The 9,422-nt window shown below is 43.9% G+C and overlaps 1 long non-coding RNA gene across 1 annotated transcript in view; it reads left to right on the top strand.

Annotated features, from left to right (window-relative positions):
* Nucleotides 1-239: 239 nt before the first annotated feature.
* The window catches only part of LOC118228461, a 55,246-nt gene continuing 46,063 nt past the window's right edge, over nt 240-9,422 (top strand). Inside the window, exons 1-3 of the long non-coding RNA XR_004765496.1 lie at nt 240-470; nt 1,310-1,434; nt 8,887-8,950. This is a non-coding gene — a long non-coding RNA (uncharacterized LOC118228461). The remainder of the gene's footprint in view (nt 471-1,309; nt 1,435-8,886; nt 8,951-9,422) is intronic.

The following is a 9,422-nucleotide window of genomic DNA, read 5'->3' as shown; positions in this document are numbered from 1 at the left end:
ATGAAACGTCACCGAAAGTGTATTTTAACACAACGCTAGGGTGGCATTAGGGGTGGCAAGACATTGTCGTTAGGGTGGCAGATGCCCCCCTGTGCTACCCCAGTAGATCAGCCCCAGTATGTACTATAATGTACTGAATGTACAATATTAAATATACTGCTCACTGTGGATCATTAATGAACCTGTAGTTTATAAATTGATGTGCTATACTTTCAGGAAAATGTGTTCAGAAGAAGCCAGGCGCCTCCTCTACGCCAGACAGCTTCCACAAGCACTCCCCAAACAACAAATAGGGCGAGGCACTGGGGCCAGGGCCAGGCGCCAGCTCAGTGGCTCACCGGCTACTCAGAGACCGGATCATACACCTGCTGGCTCTGAAGCCATACAGGAAACCTGAGCTACTGCTGTGGATGGAGAGAGACAAAGCCAGCCTCAAAGACAAAGCTGACCTGGGATCAGTGCTGGAAGAGGTGAGACTAGGGGCCATAAAGACACAACACACACACATACACACACACACACATTTCTGATTTACAATTTTCCCTGTGCTCCACAATTTTAGTGGGGGTGCAGCTAAAGTGTAACATCGCTCAATAATGTCTATTTGGAGTGCTGTTCACTCTGTCTATTTGGGAAGAGCTGTGGGCAGATGGAGGTATCTTGTTATAATTGTTAGAATTATAAAAATAAAAAAATTGTAATTTGAGGCTGGCATGATTGTGGGGGCTATGACATAGTTAAGATTACAGAGACATGGCTTAGCGAGGAGGATGGGGATGAATTTAATATAGAGGGGTACAAATACATTAGGAAGGATAGATGTAGTAAGAGAGGTGGTGGTATAGCTTTCTATGTAAAATAAAATCTTAATATGCAGGAGATTCCAGGAATATTTTGATTTATCTCATCGGGGCACATGAAAAAGGCCTTACTGTTGGTGTGTTACTGACTGCTAGCTACAGACAGTAGTGTGAATTCAATGCTCTTTGGAAATATAAAACAAGCTTGTCAGGAAGGTGAGACTATTGTTATAGGTGATTTAAATTTCCCAGCTGTTAATTTGGAAATGATGACAGGACAAGGAGAAAGTGATGAACAATTTGCAGGGTGGGATTTCGACAATGGCGTCGGCCTAAATGCTAAATGACTGATGCTGCGTCTGTGTGTGTGTGTGTGTGTGTGTTGGGGGAAAAAGTTATGCTGCAAGAAAATTCTTAACTGTTCTGGTAACCTGGAATACTTCAGCATATACCATCCATTATCCTTTACAGTGCAGTCAAGAAGTGAGATGTTCATTCTTTTCTTCCAGGTGGCCAAACTCAACCCCAAGGACCACAGCTTCAGTCTGAAGGATGAGTTGTATAAGCAGGTCCAGAGTGACTGGCCTGCCTACCATGAAGAAGAGAGGCAGTTGGTCCACAGGCTACTGGCCAGGTGAGGAGCGTCATAGCTGTGTGTTTAACAGGTCATTTGAGTCGCTGTCTACTGTCTATTTTAACCTCTTAGCGCAAAGCTCCTAGTGGTCAGCACGCCAGCGTGCCGAGATTACTGAACTCAGACATTTGGTGCGACTGCAACCAAAGTATGAGTTAAAAACAGAAACGCATTGTTTTAGTTTCATTAGCCGATACCCGAATACGGAGTTTCGCAGCACCACCATTGTCGCTCTGGTCGTTCATTTAACACGCACCCGCTCCCTGCAGTCTCATCTACAACTACACCCCCCACCCATTACATAATGGACAATACTGTCTATCTTGGCATTCATAAAAATATTTTTTCACCATTAAAAAATCGTATTCCGTCATAGCCACAAGATAAACCCGACAATATCCCTAAGATATTCCAATACAGCAATGAAAACGCTGCTCACTGAATAACAAAATAAACGAGAAAAAGTTTTTAAAAATGTACCATGTCATTCTACAGTCTTGAATAAATATACAACCTTACCATTGGTTTTACGCTTAGAGATGTCCCTTTTGAGACTGAGTGGTCATATATTGTCTTGGACAATCCACAAATATACGTGCATTTGTGACGCCTGGGTACCTTCCAAAATAGCTGTGCTTAATACCACACGTGTTGTTTACGGCATTGTCGCCCTTTTTAGTACAGTCTGGCGTGATTGACAATTAATTTATTAAGTAGGTGAGAGTATAAGCTTTCTAATGATGTATAACATGTCTAATTTTGCTTTTGGAATAGCGTTTTTTAGGTCGGCGTAACGGAAAAATTTCTTATCGCATTCACTCTGTGGTAGCAGTAAAAGGCGCTGCACCTACTGAAACGTGGTCAACGATTTTTCGTAATTTCTTGGAAAATGGTATTATTATTGAGGACTTCTGAGCATAGCTAAGCCATATGTTTGCTGATAGACCTAGCTGACATCGTTTTCTGGTGTAAGACAGAAGGGGATAGAAATATATTGTGGCAGTTTCGCGAGGAAGTAGAGACGGAGACGGGCTTGGCTGCTTTCGAATCGCTCCTGGGGAGCTTCGCTTTATTTGTGACATCTTTTCAACAGCAATTCGTAGGCTGACCAAGATAGCTGGGCGAAACCTGCTTTTGTCAAAACCCCAGGTTCGCCGTGATTGGCTACCAAGGCACAGTAGACAAACCAATCACGCTGCCTTAACGTCACACCACACAAAGGTCGGATAGATTTGCATACAGCAGGAAACAAACAGCGCGAAACACACACAAAACAGGGAAAACGGGAGACAGGCAGGGAATACAACACAGGCAAGATCGCCATACAGCCCCCATCTAAAGGGTCGCTAGTCTCCGACGACCCACAATTTCTAAGCGATTTACCTCGTAGTCAACTAAATAATTTGGTAGCCGTCGCTTCCGAGTGGGTCGGCCTGTGGTAGGCTGTGCCGTTTCCTCCGCTGCCGGTGGTGTAGAGGGGACAGGGCTGCTACCTTCTTGTCCGCCAGCTACGTCTTTGGTGGCGAGTGGTTGGTAAGGCGCGAGTCGGTCTTGGTGGAGCACCACCAGGCGCCCTTGATTTGGCATGCGCATGCGATACGTCACCTCACTCAGCTGCTCCAAGATCTCCCCAGGCCCGCGGCAATGCACACTGGGCAGCCTGCCCCTTGCAGTGCTGGTCATAGGCGCTCTTCTGTCGCAGTCCTGCAGTGTCCTGGGCCTGGCAAGAGAAGTTGTGTGCCACTCGCAGTCGTTCCAGCAGCTGGTGGAAGTAGCAGGCCTCTGTACGGGCTGGTTCCCTGTGTTCGGGCGGGGCCCCGAACACTAAGTCCACAGGCGTCCGGAGCTCCGCCCAAATATCAGGGCGGCGGGCGTGCAGAGGCTGGACTTGTGTATGGCAGTTCTGTAAGACCACAGGACCAGGGGCAGGTGGCGGTCCCAGTCTCGTTGGTGCTGGCTGGCGAGGATGGCGAGTTGTGCAGTCAGGGTCTTGTTGAAACGTTCAACCAGTCCGTCGCTCTGGGGATGGAGTGGAGTTGTGCGGGTCTTGGCTACTCCGAGCCAACTGCAGACCTAAGCCAGCACCCGCGATTCAAAATTTCGCCCCTGGTCGCTGTGGAGTTGTGCGGGGACCCCAAAATGGGCAAATGTCCTCGACCAGCTTCCCCGCTGTTGTTGCAGCACTTTGGTCCGGCACCGCGTACGCCTCGGGCCATTTTGTAAAGTAGTCCATAGCCACAAGAATGTAGCGGTTACCGGCCTCAGTGACAGGGAAGGGGCCGAGGACGTCCACCCCCACTCGCTTCATCGGGGCCCCCACCACGTAGCATTGCAGAGGGGCGCGGGAGCACTTAGTAGGCCCCTTGCATGCCGTGCAGGAGTCACAGCAGTGGACGTGCAGCTCCACGTCCCGGCGGCACCCAGGCCAGTAAAAGCGCCCCCTCAATCGTCGCAAGGTCTTGCTGTTCCCGAAATGGCCCGCCCCCACCGAGCCATGCACCAACCCGAGGACTAGGGGGCGGAGCGCTCGGGGAACGAGGAGTTGGAGGAGGTTGCTTCCAAGCCCGGGTGCCTGCCACCGCCAATACAGCAGCCCGTCCCGCAGCTCAAAGTTCCTCCTTTGCCCGTAGTAGGTCTTGAGCTCGGGCCCCTCAGCCGAGACCTCAGCCCATTGCAGCGGTGTTTCTGCCTCCAGCCAGCCCCTCACATTTCTTAGTGTGCTGTCGGCCTCCTGGCCTTCCCGCAGCTGCTCCTGTGACACTGGCAGCCACCCCGCCTCGCTGATGTTAGCGGTAGCCACCGCTAGCTCCACCTGGCTCTGACAGTGCTGACAATCTAGCTCAGCACAGGGATGGCGGGACAGGGCGTCAGCGTTGGTGTGGTGCCGCCCCGCCCTGTGCTCGATCTGGAAATCGCACTCTTGTAGCTCTTCTAGCCATCGTGCGACTTGGCCCTCCGGGTGCTTGAAATTTAGGAGCCAGGTGAGCGAAGCGTGGTCAGTGCGGAGGCAGAAGTGGCTACCTTGGAGATAGGGTCGGAAGTGCCTCAGTGCCTACGGCCAGCAGCTCTCGGCGGGTCACGCAGTAGTTTCGCTCTGCCCGGCTCAGGGCACCGCTGTAGTAGGTGACAGCTCTCTCTCCGTTGCTGTCCTCCTGAGAGAGGACGGCTCCCAGCCCCACGTTACTGGCTTCGGTGTCGACGATGAATGGGCAGTGCACGTCGGGATACACCAGTACGGGGGCCTCCGTGAGACCCGTTCTGAGCTAGGTCTATCAGCAAACATTTGGCTTAGCTATGCCTAGAAGTCCTCAATAATAATAGTATTTTCAAAGAAATTATGAAAAATCGTTGACCACATTTCGTTACTGCTACCACAGAGCGAATGCGTAAGTGAATGTGATGATAAGAAATATTTTGGTTACGCTGACCTATAAAACGCTATTCCAAAAGAAAAATTAGACAATTTTATACATCGTTAGAAAGCTTATACTCTCACCTACTGAATAAATGAATTGTCAATAAAGCCATCTGTACTAAAAAGGGCGACACTGCTATAAACAACACGTGGGGTATTATGCACAGCTATTTTGGAAGGTACCCAGGCATCACAAATGCATTTCCCGTAACGGATTGTCCGAGACAATATATGACCACTCCGTCTCAAAAGGGACATCTCTACGCATAAAACCAATGGTAAGGTTGTATATTTATTCGATATTTAGTCCCAGATATTGACTGTAGAATGACATGGTATCATTTTTAAAAACTTTTTCTCATTTATTTTGTTATTCAGTGAGCAGTGTTTTCACTGCTGTATTGGCATATCTTAGGGCTATTGTCGGGTTTATCTTGTTGCTATGACGGAATACGATTTTTTAATGGTGAAAAAATATTTTTATGAATGCCAAGATAGACAGTATTGTCCATTATGTAATGGGTGGGGGGTGTAGTTGTAGATGAGACTGCAGGGAGCGGGTGCGTGTTAAATGAACGACCAGAGCGACAATGGTGGTGCTGCGAAACTCCGTATTCGGGCATCGGCTAATGAAACTAAAACAATGCGTTTCTGTTTTTAACTCATACTTTGGTTGCAGTGGCACCAAATGTCTGAGTTCAGTAATCTCGGCATGCCGGCGTGCCGACCACTAGGGGCTTTGCGCTAAGAGGTTAAAATAGATCTAAAAACAACATATTTTAATAACAATACAGCATCTTCCTGTAATAAAATATTGCCAAATTAGAACACCTTTCGCTACTGAAGTGAACTGAGTAGAAGCTTGCACTGTATCAACTAGGATGAATGCACAAGCGCACAAGTGAGTGTTGCAACTGAGGACATACGATTTTTATGCACTATGTGCTTCAGCACTCGGCAGTCCCGTTCTGTGAGCTTGTGTGTCCTACCGCTGCACGGCTGAGCTGTTGTTGCTCCTAGACATTTCCACTTCACAATAACAGCATTTAAAGTTGAACAGGGGAGCTCTAGCAGGGAAAAAATTTGACAAACTAACTTGTTGGAAAGGTGGCGTCCTATGACAGTGCCATGTTGAAAGTCACTGAGCTCTTTAGTACAAACCATTTTACTGCCAATGTTTGTGTATGGAGATTGCATGGCTGCATGCTTGATTTTATGCACCTGTTAGCAATGAATCCACTAATTAGAAGGGGTGTCCACATATTTTTGGCCATGTTGTGTATATATCTTATTGTCTACCTTTGATGGCAGTGACTTCTTGTGGTGTCAAAGCGGGCTTTTGCCACAGAGCCTTTCGCTGAGTTGCATTTGGACCCTTTCACACATGTCTTTTTGTGTCAGGGACCCCAATCTGGCTATAGCCAACAATTAGCAAAATTCTGAATATGAGTCCAATCCATTTATTATCTCCTACTTCTCTTTTCTCATGAATATTCAATTTTCGATGGGAACCTTTTAGAAATTTGAATGCAATTAGTTTCCCTACCTTTTCTAGAGATGTCAAATACAGATATTAGCAAATAAATTGATGGATAGATGATAGATGGATAGCTAGATAGCTGAAGTGATTTAAGGGAAATATTCTTGAAGACAAGGGTTGCATTTCTAATTAGTCTCTCCAAACATCAGCAAAATAACTTTTTTTAAAGCGATGGTTTTCGACATTTTTAGATGGAAGCATAGATCTTGGATTAGTGAAGATCCCTGGGGTCACGGTCTATGGTACTTTGTTTCTTGTGGGGTTCTGTGTAGATATATAAATTGTCTTGATTTACACTGATATTTAGCATATTATTATGTGTAAAAAAACATCAACAGTTAAGCAGCTGCATATGAAATACAACAAAATGATAAACCTCCAGGAGTGAGATACACATAGTATACAGTCAGTTTTTTTTAACAATGACATTCCATTGCTCACCTCTATGACTTTGTTCAAATGGTTAAAGAGCCGGTAACATTACACATGTTTTTTTTTTGTTTTTTTAAAATGTACATTTCTGTAAATATTCCTTAATGTATGGCATAGATCCTGACAGCAGTCACTTATAATACTCCAAAACAGAAAAAGACTTGCTTAATTAACAATCAAGGCATTGGCTGTATGTGAAAATGCTCTTGAGGGCAAATGTTCAGTTGCCTTAATTCTAACATCCTTTCATTTCCTTTGCATTTTCATTTAATTTCCTAATAGTTCAATTTTTTTATTTAATCAATAACTATGTCACCCGAATTTGCTTTTTAAGTTCAGTGTACTTCTGAATCGTTCTGGTAAGTGTTAGAGAAACTACAGCCTCATCATCATCTTTCAGAGCTGTGTCTTGCTCTTCTTTTTTGATTTGTTATCAATAGATTTTTTCTTTCATAATTTACATAAAGCTTTTGCCACATCTTTCTTCTTTTTGTTTACTGTCTGTTAGGAGAAAAACAAAATTTACAAATGCCTCTGCAAGCAGCAATCCCGGGCACCAGGCGCCTATAAAACTGCTCAAGGAAATGACAACCTTTGCTCCAAAAGTTATTAACATCCCTTTAGAATAAAGATAACATATATATAACAATGTGTTTATCATAAAACTATAGGGTACAGATAGCATATCAAACTGCTATGTACAATTTTCAAAGAGGCTGAAAATCAATGGCAGATTTTATGTATCAATTGCAAAAATGTTCAGCAGAGTTTGTGTGATCTGCATCTTATTGGGATAATGAAGCTGGTGGGCTGCCCCATTCAAATTGAAGCTTGAGGACTGAGATATCCATTGAAAAGTTTTGAATGCCATTTCTTGATCGATTTTGATGTATGCTTGGTATCATTGTATTGCTGGTAGATCCCTTTGCAGCCAAGTTCAAGCATCTTAGCAGAGAGAAGCAGGATTTTGGCCAATATGTTTTGGCATTTGCTGAAGTTCAGGATTCTGTTGACCCTAACAAGACCAGTAGACAAAAAACAAGCCCATAACATCAAAAGTGGACCACATAATTAATATATATGCATGGTATACTTTCCAACATAACACCTGGTTCCAATCAAAGTTCCAGTGGAGTTCCAAACTCCATTGCCCTCAATAGTGGAGTTTCTTTCTGGCAATCCAACAAGAACGCTTATTAGCATGGAGGTGGTCTGATTTTGTGCCCACAAGATACAACCAGATTTTGCAGATCTTCAACTTTGGCCTTCAATTCTTTGCTCTCTCAACCATCTGCCTCACTGTGTCCTCTACCAGACAGGTTTACTACTGTTGCCGAGGTAGTGAACTTCATTGTTTACCTAATAGTAGAAAGTGGTATCTTTATCTCCTGACTTGTTTTTTTTTTTCCTGAGAGTTCTTTAGCTTTCCCAATATGCTGGATCACACATGGACTTTATATGTGTGTTACCTCATTTTTATACCACAGTGAAACAGGAAGCCACGGGAGGCCATGAGATTATTTATTTGATTTATTATTTCATTATTATCATTCCGTCTGTTAAAAATGTCATTGGCTCAAATTCATGATCTGAACAGGAAAAATAACTTGTAAAAATTCTGCTGTGAGATTTACCTAAATGATTTCTCATTGTTAAATTCTTAAGATAAGGTAATGGCACTGAGATTCATACACAACATATGCTATCATAATTTTTATCATTTCTTTTTTATTTATTTATTTTTGCAATCAACATGTTTATAATGTATAGCCTAGAGGAGAAAATCATGTTCCAGCTGAATATAATAAAACACTATGTATTTTAAGAGTGGTTATCGTAAAAGATGTCTCATGACCAATGAGTCTATGTTCCTTGACAGACTACCACTTAGCTCTGAGCCCTGCATTACTGATTGACAGAGTAACGGCTGTGTTTCCGGGCAGCGCTGGACTGTGGCACTCTGTACGAACCCAACGGCTCAGTGGTCAGAGATGGTAAATAAGCTGGTCAGCCTTGTAGTAGACTTCAGCTGTCTTTACTTGATTTTACCTGTGTTCACCTACAGATCATGAACATCAAAAAACACCTAACACTCCTTCCTCCCCTGAAGAGCTGCCAGATTACTTACAGTGAGTATATAGAGCTGGTGACTGCTAATAATAATATTTATTTGTATAGTACCTTTGTAGATGTGCAGATAATGACATTCACAATCTTTAATTCAGAAGGGGTCAGACATGACACCTCTCTCTCTCTCTAGATTATTACACTTAATTCACATGTATTTAATATCATATAATGTGTCAATTAAATGTGTTTCTCAGAAAAAAACTAAATGCATTTTTTCCTACTCTTGTAGCATAAATGTCTTCCATGTCTTTTGCTATATGCCAGCTATTGATGAGGTTACTCTCTCAGGTATTTTTGAGTATGTTTTTCCCTGAAATAAACCAAATGTCACAGGAATATTAACTATCAACATTGAGATAAAATAATACAAGTTAACTTGTGGATCATGATTACCAAGTTGGTAACTCATCTTATATTCCAGTTCTACAGTGCCACACACAGGCCAAAAGTGCAGCTTAGCCCCATGTTCTA

This window comes from Anguilla anguilla, chromosome 5, assembly GCF_013347855.1.
Source record: "Anguilla anguilla isolate fAngAng1 chromosome 5, fAngAng1.pri, whole genome shotgun sequence".
Classification (NCBI taxonomy): domain Eukaryota; kingdom Metazoa; phylum Chordata; class Actinopteri; order Anguilliformes; family Anguillidae; genus Anguilla; species Anguilla anguilla.
Note: the sequence above shows the minus strand (reverse complement) of the source record. Positions and strands in the feature narration are given on the sequence as shown.